Below are 12,309 nucleotides of genomic sequence, written 5' to 3'. Positions count from 1 at the left end.
GCTCCAGCTGCCGTGTGGGGCGCTGGGGGAAGGCTGGCTCTCCTTCGGTTCTTTGCATTAAATTTCCCGGAGCTGCCATAATAAAATAGCACACACCAGGGAGCTTAAACAGCGGGAATTTCTTTCCTCACCGTTCAGGAGGCTAGGCGTCTGAAGTCAAAGCTTGGCTCTTTTGGTTTTTTTCTGAGGCCTCTCAGCTCAGCTTGCAGATGGCCACCTCCCTGCTGGGTCTTCACATGGTCATTCGTGCATCCGTGTATTGGGTGTCTTTCTCTGGGTGTTCGAATCTCCTCTTCTTACGAGGACTCCAGTCTTAATTGGAGCAGGGCCCATCCTAACCGATTTTCAATTTAATTACCCCTGAAAAGGCCCTGTCTTAAATGCCGTCACGTGCTGAGGTACTGGGGGTTAGGGCTCCAACAGAAGAGGTACTGGAGATCTGGGGGAGTACAATTCACCCCATAACAAGGATTCTTCTATACCTCCAGAGTCTCAAGGTTCAATTGGCTATTGTAAGCCAGTTGTATAAAATTTATCAGAGTAATGCGAGCTTGCTGGATAAAATTGGAAACATGTAGAACAGGGACAAAAAAATGAGGAAGCGTCTTAGTTACGCTGGTGTATTTCCTCTCAGGCTCCTCCCTGCTCCCAGGTGTGATTTCACCGTAGTAATCAGTGGTCAGCATGGTTTTGTCCCTTGATTTTTCCCTTGACCATCATGTGAGCCTCACTCAGGTATGTTTACCTGGCACCCTGTTATTGCCATTTTTCCAGTTGCCTCATCGTCTGATAAGCCTCTAATAACCGGAAGTTGCTGTAACAAAGTAACAGACTGAGGGGCTTAAACAGCAGAAGTTTCTTCTCCCCCAGTCTGGAGGCCAGAGGTCTGAAGAGAAGGTGTCAGCGGAGAATCTGTTCTGGGCTTCTCTCCCAGCTTCCAGTAGCCTCAGGTGTTCCTTCGCTTGTAGATCACACTGTCCCCTAAGCACCTGGCTGCTGAGTGACCCTGGGCCGGAGCGGGAGCCCAGGGTTAAAGCCACGGCTTTGGCAGGAGTGTGGCTGTGAGTAGTTATTGATGTCCCTGGGCTCAGTCCCTCGTTGGTGGAGGGAGGCTGTGAAGAGCAGCCACCTGGCAGGCTGCTGTGAGCAGTAACGGAGATCATGTCAGGCAGCCGAGAAGCGTGCGTGCCCGGCACAGGCTCTCCACACTCAGTGGCTGTTCCTGTCACCCTGGCCTCTGAGCCTCGCGAGTCCCGGCTGTGAACAGGGGCAGCCATGCTGCCTGCTTCACCAGGTGTGAGGGGGAAGTGGCCGGCACTTAGTAGGTGCACATAGTCAACAGACAAGCATGAGTATTGCCCTAGGTCAGCGGTCGCCAACCTGTCGGACCTCACAGACCCCCGGTTGGCACCTGCTGCTCTCGGTGACCAGCCATTCTTGGTGGTCGGACGTTTAGGTCGTGTGCTTACCTTGTGTGTGTGTTTTAGCCGTGAGAATGGAGCAGTGATTCTGGCCATAAACCTTCCCCCTCGGTTTCCTCATTGTGGCCTCAGCAGTTCTTCCCGGAAGGGGCACTGCTGGGTCAGAGGGACATTGGGGTTCCTTACGGCTTTCGCTGCAGCGCTTCCTGAAGCACTCGGCACCCCTGCCCCCGTGCCGGCTGGTGGCTGGAGGGTGGCACAGGGGGCGTGCCGTCCCACGTGCTCTGGACCTTTCCTCTCCGTGGTGTGTCCGCCCTAGATTCCCTGCCTGTTTTTGTTTAGTGCCTGTTGGCTCTCGGATGGGCTTGTTATGGGAACCAGATCTGTGAGCAGGTAATGACACCCACAGTGAGCTCGGAAACGGGCGTCTGGACGGCAGGCTGCTGAAGCCCAGAGGGGCCTGGAGAGACCACCCCTGCAAGGGCGCTGGTGGGGGGGAAGGAGGGCTGACTCCTTGGGGAGGGGAGGGGGGCTTTTCACAGAGAAGGCTGCGTTGAGCAGGGTCTCCAGAGGCGGGGAGCAGCTTGCTGGGCCAAGGGCACAGCCCGTGTAGCAGGTGGTGGGTGGCTCTGAGGCCAGGCTCAGGGTGGGTGGCAGGAGCCACGGGAGGTGGGGCCGCGGAAGTGCGCAGAGCCTTTGATTAGATTGTAAAGAGCGGGCTGTACAGCGTTTATTGTGCCAGATGCCGAGTTAATTACCGTCCAAGTGTTATCTATTGAGCCCCCCGCCCCCCAAAGCGTCAGCCCTCAGCTCTACCAGTCTGCCCCCTTTTCGGGTGACGGGAGAGCACGTTTCTGTAGTTGATGAGTCTGCGGAGGCGGAGCTGGCAGGGCTGTGCGCAGGGGGCGGCATCAGCCCGTGGTCAGGAGGACGGAGCTCGGGAGCTGCCGGTTCTGGGCTCCAGTTCGGCCCTGCCGGGCTCTCAGCTGTGTGACCTTTGGCCAGTCACGTTCCCCCGTGCCTCAGTTTCCCCCTGTGAAGTGGAATTCGGAGTCCCTGGGGTCAGGGTCCTGTGCAGATGGAATGCGATCGTGGCTGTGACCTAGCAGAGCGCACCGGGCACTCAGGTGAAGCGGACATCTGATCGCCGACCCTCGGGGAGATGAATGAGGTGGCTGTCTCATGCCGCCCAGACCTGGTGGGGCTCAAGCCCGCCGTCCGCAGCCCGGGCCGTGTGTGAGCCCCGGGCCCTCTGGCCACAGCGCTCCCACCTGTGCAGAGGCCTGGCTGCCCCTGTGTTCTTGCTGAGCAGGCCCACCAGCGCCTGCGGCCTGACGGTGGAATCGGTGTGGGTCTCCGTTTCAGCAGCATTATCTTCACAGCGGGTTCTGGTCAGGATTAACTTAAAGGACCAGGTAGTCCCCGCCCACCTCCGAGCCCAGATTGGACTGCGTGCGGCTCTCGCTCGCACACAGGGCGGCCGAGAAAGGTTCTCTTCTCTGCTTTCAGCTGAGGGCAGGCCCTTCCCAGCGGACTCTTCGGGCGTTTTCCTTCTCAAGACACAACTCCGCTCTAGGGTCAGATCTTGGTACCAACAGACCCGAACCGCACTGGCCGCAGGACCTCTCGGAGCCTCAGCACCCCGATCTGCAAAGTGCAGTGGGGGTTCAGTGCGGGGTCCGTGTGGGGTCCTGAGGCTCGGGAAAGAGTGGCAGAAACAAATAGCGCGTGCGGAGTGGGCTTGCGGCGTGAGGGTGTCGCCTCGCATTCCGCACCGCCACTCGAGCTTACGGTTTGGGACCAGTTCCTCACACCCTCCGGGCTTCGCTTCCCCTGACTCTGAAGCGGGTCGGTAGTACCTGTGTCTGAGGTCACGGTGAGTGACCTGCGGGGGTGGCTGTGGCGAGCTGTGTGCGGCTGCGAGGGCCCGCCCCGGTGCTGGGTGGTGTCCTGTTGGGGCCGAAGGTGCAGTGGCGGCCACAGGCCTCAGCCGCCTTCGCCCTTGCTCTGTCCCCACAGCATTTATCGTCGTCATCATCATTGAAGGATTTGCCAACCTTGAAAACACCGAGGCGTATAACATAAAACTCCGTGTTTCCAGCATGCTTCCTGCTTGGCCAGGCCCCAGCCCCTGGCGCTTATGGGGCTTTGGCAGGAATACAATGGAGGCTCGTATCCCATGTGGCTAAATATGTAGAAGTCATTACGAGGCTTCAGAACTAGAATGTGTTCAGTCTGTCCAACCTTGACAAGTATTCCTACCTCGTGCCTGGGGCGGCTGGACTGGAATTTAGACCTCTAGGTCTCCTGGGAGTTTGTGCCAGAAAGTGGAGGTGTGACCAGCCCTGCTCCACCCCTGCTCCTCGCCCCCGGCTTTCTCCCACCCACGGGGCCTGGCACACACCGTCGGAGCGCTCAAGCTCTGGCTCCGGGCCCCCAGCCCACCGCTCCCTTTTGCTACTGCGTGGTCCTAAGTGTCATCTGTCCCTCAGAGAACAGACAGGCGTGGGCCATTCGGACGGGGAATTGTAGGGTCTCAAGGACCCAGAATGTGGTCTAGAAGGGCAGGTAGGGGTGCCAGGTGCACATGACCCTCTGTGGACTTCTGACTCCAGGAGGAGAGCTGCAGCCACACGACAGGCAGAGGGGGAACCCCCAGGCCAGGGGGAGGAGCTGTGTCCCCTTTGGGTGGGGTGGCCTCTCCTGTTTGCTCCGGTCCCCACCGCTTCCTGCTGCTCACGGCCAGTCAGCTTCGGTGTGTGCCTACCTGCTTGGCCTCGGCAGTAACTGTGCTCAGTTGGCCTCTGAGGCTTCTGGCAGAAAGCCTGCCCCTGGGGGTGTTGGGGCTGCGAGAGGCCGAGTGTTCGGAGGTTCTGGCCGCCTTGTGCAGTCCTGACCGTCTCTGGTCAGTCCCCCGGGGCCCCACCCACAAGCCCTCACCCATCGGGGCCAGTTGGGTGGCTTTGCATCTCCTGTTCTGTCCCCAGAAGTCTGGGTCAGGAGTCTCGTCTGGGTGTAACATTCCTCTCAACCAGCGCTGGATTCCTGCGGGAGCGGCGGGATGAACCCTGGCCGGGAGGCTGAGAGCATTCCGAGTTAATTAGCAGAAGCGAGGCCGACGGCTTAGGGGCTGTTTCCTTGCCAGAGTTTTCACAGTTGAACCTCTTCTTTTCTTCGGAGCAGAGGGGTTATTTTCTTGTGGAGATGGCTTGCCTGGGACTGTGCCCTGGAGGGTGGCCAAGGCTGTCCTCTGGGGAACAAAACCCGCTCTCTGTTTGACATCTTTATTGAGGAATTTCTCAAACGTAACAGAAAGTGACACCAGAGGGACTCAGACCGCGATGAGATCCTCGCTCCACCCCAAACGACTGCTTTTAGCATCGCAATTACTGAAATAGCAGGAGTTCTGCTTGAAAAATATTATTCCAAACTCCATGCAACTGGACAGAAGAGCAATATTTAGGCTAATAGACTCGGCTTTTTTTCATCCTAAATTAGAACCAGCAGCGGATCACTTCTTCCCGCCCCGCCAGGCGAGGCTCCTTTTCTCCAAAGCCATTAGTTCACTCGGCCAGATGTTTCCGTCCGCCCCAGGCTTCCCCTGACTGACTGAAAGGCACGTTTCTCCGGGCCGCTCACGGTTGGAATGTTGGACTTGCTTCCCAGCACTGTTTCCCTGTGAAGAGAAGCCATCTATAGCCGGGGTCAGCGGGAGACGCGTCCGTTAACAGACCCACGCTCTCGCTCACAGTTGTTGAGCGCCCACGCTGTGCCTGGCCTGTCTGGGTAGACCGCGTCACTGAGGCGCGATGAGGCGCTGGGGGGATCTCTGCTGGGGGTCCCCCAGCATCCACAGGCAGAGGCCACGAGGACCCTCCTTACAGATGAGGGGAGCAAAAGCTCCGAGAGGGCAGTCACACAGCCGGCAGTGGTGGGGCTGGGACCGAGCCCAAGTCTGTGCATTTGCCGGTTCAAGGCCGTAGCCACTGCCCACCCCCTGCCCCATGCGCCCGGAACAGCACCAGCTCTGGGAGGCTGGCCAGCTCAGGGAGGGACCCCCTCTGTGGGTGTTAGCTGTGCATCCCCTTTGGGTTTGGGAGTCGCTGAGGGCATCCAGAAATCCCGGTATCTGCCAAGCCAGGTTGGTGGGAGGCATGCTGAAGGGCAAGAGGGCTCCCCTCACCCAGAGAATGAATGAATGAATGAATGAATGAATGAATGAACTTGTGAAAGGCCCTCAAGCTCAGCAAGCCTCCATGCTGGGCACACGGCAAAGAGGAAGTGAATTGGAGGGGCCTCTGTCACAGGATCCCAGGTTGTGAGAAGGACAGAAACACTCCTGGCTCTGATGGCAGGCAGCGGGCTGTGTGAGCAGCGAACCAGAGCCTGCCCCCGGCCTCCACCCGCTCGTTTGTGGCAGAAAGTCGCTCTGGGCACCTGCCGTGCGCCCCTCGCAGTTTTACAGGCTGGATGCAGCGAGTGGTGAACACAGGCCCCTCCCCACACTTGGGGGCTTCCGTGGGCGGGGGCGGGGGAGACAGTAAAGTCAGCGTAACTCAGTCAAGTCAGTTCAAGTTCAGTGAGGCCAACTCCAGTGGAAATAAGAAAACAGAATACTGTGGTAGAGCGATAGGAGACGGTGGCTGGACAGGGCGGTACCCTAAGACTGTTCCTGCATAAATCCCCCGCCCTTGGGGCCCACGACACCCTTTTATTCTGGTGGGTGCCAGGGTCAGGAATTCAGACGGGGCCCAGCAGGGCCGCCTTGTCAGTGCTCCCGGGTCTGGGCCTCCGCTGAGAGCACGTGAAGGCTGGAAGCACCTGGAGGCTTCTCTGCCGCTGTCTGGCGGCTGCTGTTGGCTGTGCGCTGAGCCCTGAGGCAGCCTCTCCTGTGGCCTTTCTGCGTGGGCCGGTGCGGGCTTCCTCGCAGCACGGCCTCTGGGCCCAGGAGAGCGGGGCCAGGCCCAGAAGTCTTGCCAGCCCAGCCTCGGAGGTCACCTGCACTGCACCGCACAGTCAGGGTGGCGGTGGAGGCCCGCCCCGTCCCCGGGGAGGGCCCGTGGGCAGGGACCTCAGTGAGGAGGGAGCAGCCACCGGTTAAGTCTAGGGAGGGTCTTCCCTCCAGACAGAAGGGGGAGGACAGGTGCAGAGTCCCAAGACGGGGCAAGCGAGGTGAGTTTGGGAACAGGTCAGTGCGCCTGGAGGGTCAGGGGTCAGGGTCAGGGACAGGAACTGGAGACGCAGTGGGCAGTGCTGGGTCCTGCAGGTCCTTGTGTGCCTAGAAGGGTGCTGAGGTTTATTCTAAATTAGCTGGGAGGCCATGGGACATTTAAACGGACTGACACAGTCTTGTTGACATTTTAATTAAAAGGGATTTGCTTTGACTCTTAAGTAGAGAAGGTGTTACCGGGAATGAGAGAGAGAGACCATTGCAGTGGGTCAGAGATGGTGGCTCAGCCAGGGTGACGGTGGTGGAGGTGGGGAGAAGTGGTGGATTGAGAACATAGTTTGAAAACAGAGCTAACACACTGTTTACGGACTGGATGTGTGGGAGGCGAGGGAGAAAGAGGATCAGGACCGACTGCTAGCTTTCTGCCTGGAGTTTCTGCGTGGCCGTGCTGCTGTGGCTGAGACGGGACTCCGGGCCAGGAGAGATTCTGGAGGGAGAAGAGGGCAGACTCTAGTCTGTTGGGCCAAGTTCAGTTTGAGATGATCAACAGCCACCCAGATGGGAATGGGGTCCAGTTCAGAAGTCTGTGAGCAGTCAGCTGGGGGCGGGGGGTGGGAGGGCCGGTTGGAATGTGAGAGCAGGGGGGTGAGGGGGGACCTTTTCTCTGCCAAAGCCATGTGGATATTTATAACATCATTCGAGGGCCTGTATAAAATTGTCAGCTTAGAAATTAGCCTGCTATATGTAGTCACACTTGTAACTAACTCACCCCTAATGCCTGGGCAGGGCCAGCCCAAATGATTCCTCGGGCCCGATACAGCCCCTGGGAGCTCCTGGATGGCATTGAAGCCAAAGGTCCGAGCCCCCGTTCATTTGGTAAGGATGCATGAGCACCTGCCGGGGCCATGTCCTGGGCTGGGAGCCGCGATTAGGAGATGGATGACATCCCGGCCCTGGAGAAGCAGAGGGCATCAGCCTGCCCAGCTTCGAATCCTGGACCCGTCACTTACTGCGTGGCCTGGAGGGAGGAGCTTCCCTCTGGGTCTCAGGATGCTGTCTGTCAGGTGGGGCTAAGAGGAGTGCTTACTTGACAGGGATGCGGCAGAGACCGGTGAGAGAAGCTCTGTACAGCTCAGGCTGTAGTGCCTGGCATGTAACAAGGTCTCAGGAGAGGTGGCGTAGCTCATTCTCACTCATTCCTAGTGTGCAGAGTTGGGACGCTTTTTAAAGGAAACGGATGCGTTTTCTGAGCTGGCAGGGATGCAGAGAGGAGCCTGGGCCCTGGCTGTGTGTGCAGCCCCTCGGCTGGGGACTCGGGTTCCACACGGAGCCCCTGCCACAAGTCACTGCTCCCCCTCCCGGGTCAGAAAGTCCCCCGTCCTCTTGCATTGGTTTTTGTGCTCGTTCTTCGACATGGGGGTCACCTGGCCTCGGGGCTTCCAGTCCCACCCAGCTCAGCCACACACCCATTTTGTGACCTTGGACACATCGCCTCTTCCTCAGTTTTGTTCTCTGCAAAATGGGCATGATCCCTCTCTGCCAGGATCAGAGGTGGAGGCGGATGAGCAGGTGACCCAGAGGCTGCCGAGCGGAGGGAGAAGAGGGGAGGAGGCGGGAGACTGCCCGGCCCAGGAGCCCAGCTGCACATGTGGGAGGCAGTCACCGGACGCTCACGGCCCCTGGCGCAGCAGGCGCAGCCCTCCCTGCGAGGCCGGGCTGGCAGGATGAAAGGGCCTCCGCGCCCGGCCCTTTGAAGGCGCCCTCCCATCTGGGAGGACAGCTGGAGGCAATGTGCTGCTCCCTGAACCTCCATTTATTTGTCTTTATACTTCAGCAGCTCACATACGTTTCTTGCTGGGGAAATGCCGACCGTTGTAATGTAAAACTAAACAGCTTCGAGGCCACGTAGGTATCCGTAAACACCAGTACTTTTTAAGGTAAACCCTAGTGGTTTCTCCCTGTTCTCTTTATTTACGCCTGCCCCCCACCCCCGTCTTGGCGCCCCCTCAGGTGATCTAAACACACTTGATCTGCAGGACAAATGGACTCGGGCCCACTCCTCCAGCTTCCAACAGCTGTAACCAGGCGGAAAGTCTTTGGCCTGAGAAAGAGAAACACTGGGTGCCTGTCCATCTTTATAAACACGCTTCCTCCTCTCCAGTCACTGCAGAACCAGGGAGCTGATGGAGCAGCGGGGAGGGAGGGGGAGGGAGGAGAAGGGAGGGGGACTCAGGTGTGTCTCAGGCCTGCACACAGCCCGCTCGGGAGGGAGGCAGGCGGGGCGGCAGGGAGCTGCTCTCAGCAGGGCCAGGTGGGTGCCAGGTGGGTGCCTGGTAAAGGGCAGTGGGCCAAGGGTTTAGACTTGCTGGGGATCTTGGGAAATTCCCGCCTCTCTGTGCCTCAGTTTCCCTGTCATATGTGAAGTAAAGGGATGGGGTTCAACCAATGGTTTTCTGATCCCGGGGGTTTGTTTGCAGAAGCAGAGCCTTTGTTTCAAGGAAAGTCCTGGGAGGTCGAGCTGCTCTGGCTCTGGCTGAAAGGGAGGCAGAACTGGCAGGGATGGAGCCCGGCTCCCCATGGCGCCGGCCCCACCCCTGCGAGGCCCCGGGTGCCCAGAGCGCTGTTGGAATCCCCTTCCCCTCTAGCGTCTTGTGATTCGACTTGGCAGCAGGCCGCGTCCTCAGCACGAGTGCCCGAGCTCTTGGTCAGGGTCCCCCGAGTCCCTGCCAGGTGCAGGCCCTGTCCGCCCCCCTCCTCTCCGAACTGGACTCTCCTACATATTTGCATCTTTCCTTTCCCGAGACGCGCCGCCCTTTCCTGCTTGGAGTGGCCTCGCACCTGCTCCTCCTTCTGCCTGAATTGCCCTTCCCCGTGCTCTTCGTCAGCACTTTGGCTGACCCTGCTGGTCCCTCGGGACTCCCCTCAGACTCAGCCCCTTCGGAGGCCTCCCCGGGGGCGCACCCTCCCCTGGGCACCACAGCCCCTGAGCTTCCGTCTGACTCAGCCCTGAGCTCCCCGGCTTGTCACTGGCCATCTGGGGGTGGGTCTCCCCTACTTACATGGGATCTCCTGGGGGGCGGAGCTCCGAAGTGACTTAGCTCTCTGTCCCCAGGCCCAGCACAGGCTCATTTGTGTGATAGAGGGCTGGCCAGGTGGCCAGGAGGGGGCAGACCTGACAGAGGAGCCCCACCTGACAGCGGGAGCTCAGGCCTGCCTGGGCAGGGCGTCAGCGCGGGGACGTGTCCTCGCAGCCGGCGGCGGGCTACAGCGCTGGTGGCCCTGAGGTCGGGACTCTTCCTCTCCGCGCCCAGCTCCTTCCAGCCTCCGTTCTGGGTGAAGGGAGAGTGGGGACTCAGGAGGCCGACACACGAGCCTGGCTCCCAGCTCCCCTCCGGGCCAGCTCTCTGCTCCCCCTTTTTCTCCCGAGATGTCCCTGGGAGGGGCAGGGGGGTTCAGGGAGTGGTCTGGGTGAGAGCACAGGGCACGGTGGCATCAGGAGCGCTGGAGGCCTCCCTCTTTCCCACTCTCCTTTGGGTTCGAGTCAGGGCCCACCTCCCCAGTGAGCCTGCCTTCCCCTCGTAGGACTGGGCTGAAAGGTGTCGTCACCCCCGGTGCCTGTCCCGCCTCTGAACAGAACAGGCCTCGAGGTGGAGGCTCCGGGAGGAGGGCTGCTCTGTCCGTAAACAGGGAAGAGAAACACCCGCTGCAAAGGGCAGGCCAGGCCAGCAGACGCTTCTTCATCTTTCTTGTTTGCAGTCCGTGTGCCAAGGACTTGGTCAGAACTCGGAGAAATAAACAAAAAGTAAGTGTCTTGTGAAGGCTCCTTAAAAATATCCTCCCACCAGAGCGTATGCCCCCAGCCAGAGCTGAGCCGCTGCCACAGGGCATCATGGACACACAGGGCGGCACGCCCTCGGCCAACACGCTGCTTATTTTGGGGCAGCCTGCGCCCTGGTGGCGTTTGGGATCACCCTGGACGCGGCCGCAGTGACCCCCTCCCGGCACCGCAGGCCTGGCCCCGGCTGTTAGTCGTGGCCCTCAGCCAGCCCCAGGCATTGCCTGCCCAGCACCCTTCCTGCCACCCACCCACCTCGTCCCAGCCACGTGCAGCCGGCAAGAAGCCGGCAGGCAGAGGTGCCTGTGCCCAGCTGCCAGGCCTTGCTTGTGGGAAGTGGTAGCCTTGGTCTGGGGTCTTTAGCCACCTCCTCGGTGCTACCTTAGAGGTGGGAGAGGGCTCCCCAGGCCGGTGTGCCCTCCCCTGGCTCATCCGCGGGCTGCAAGGGGCAGGTGCTGCTGGAGTCCTTTGGGTGAGCCTTGGTGGAGGCTCCGGGTGGGAGCCTCCTGGGGTTCCTCATCCTGGCAGCTGGCCCTGGGGTCTGGGCTCTCCCGTCGCTCCAGCCTTGCCTTCCCTCTGTCTGAACATGAAGCCTGTCCCGGCACTGCAGGCCCCGTGCCTCCCCTGCCTGGCGAGCCGCCGTCCCCAGGCCTCCGGTTGGCCCTGCCCCCCTTCCCCGCCTCCTGGGCAGGATCACTGGCTCCCCTCCCGCCTCTGGGGACCAGCCAGGCACAGTACTAATCACGCCGAGTTGAAAAGGTCTGTTGACTGATCCATCTTCCCGGAAACGCACAGAGAAATGGATATAAAAGAGAAAACAATGCCCTCTTGGCTCGCTCGCCCGGCAGGCCCAGCTCTCCTGGCTGCGCTCTGTCCCGTTGTCTGTGCAGACCTGACCGTATGTGGCGGCGATCGTGCACTGGGGGGTGTGCTGCTTCCTGGGGCTCTGTCAGGCTCCCCTCACTGCTGGGCGTGGCCGTGGAGCCGAGACGTGGGACCGAAGCAAAGCCCAGGGTGCGGAGAGCCTGGCAGCCATGGGCTGCATGTGGGGCATGTCACAGACCCAAGCTGGCTCCCAGCCCCTCCTTTAACAGCTGCTAGGGCCCCACCTGCTGCTGCAGCCTCACCACACACACACACACACACACACACACACACACACTCATGCATGCACACGTATGCAAACACACACGTACATACACACACATACCGCATCCCACCACCAAACACCTTTCCCTGCACTGATCCCATGTGACTTAGAGCCATGGTCAGCAAACGGTGGCTCGCGAGCCACATGCGGCTCTTTGGCCCCTTGAGTGTGGCTCTTCCACAAAATACCACGGCCTGGGCGAGTCTATTTTGAACAAGTGACGTTAGAAGAAGTTTAAGTTTAAAAAATTTGGCTCTCAAAAGAAATTTCAGTCCTTGTACTGTTGATATTTGACTCTGTTGACTAATGAGTTTGCTGACCACTGACTTAGAGAAAGGCTGCCCAGCTGCCCAGAGTGGCCTCTGCCCCCTCTCACAGGGCCCACTCTTCTTTTCCTGCAGACCTCTGACCCAGGCAGTAGTTACCTCCGTTGGTCTCACTGCCTCTCTCCTCCTGGCAGCTCCCTCAGGGCCGGCTTGGACCTCATGCTCACTGCTTATTCCCAGCACTGTGTGCGGGGCCTGGCATCCTTGCTGGGAGAGTGAAGGAATGACGGAATGAATGGATGTTTTTGGAGGGAGCTGTGGACATTAGAAAGATGATTTCAGATGAGGCGGCTGCACGTGCAGGCACGCTCTGGGGGAGATCAGGTTGGGAGGGTCCTGTGGGGAGTGGCGAGAAGTGAAAAGCTCGTGGATGATTGCCATCTGAAGGCAATGGCCCTCCAGCGTAC

General features: G+C 59.7%; 1 protein-coding gene across 2 annotated transcripts in view; it reads left to right on the top strand.

Annotated features, from left to right (window-relative positions):
* Positions 1-12,309, top strand: part of SCUBE1 (signal peptide, CUB domain and EGF like domain containing 1) — a 99,259-nt gene that overhangs the window by 20,763 nt on the left and 66,187 nt on the right. The gene's annotated exons all lie outside the window — the stretch shown is intronic.

This window comes from Eptesicus fuscus, chromosome 7 (assembly GCF_027574615.1).
Source record: "Eptesicus fuscus isolate TK198812 chromosome 7, DD_ASM_mEF_20220401, whole genome shotgun sequence".
NCBI lineage: Eukaryota > Metazoa > Chordata > Mammalia > Chiroptera > Vespertilionidae > Eptesicus > Eptesicus fuscus.
The sequence above is the reverse complement of the archived record's forward strand: the minus strand, read 5'-3'. Positions and strand labels throughout refer to the sequence as shown.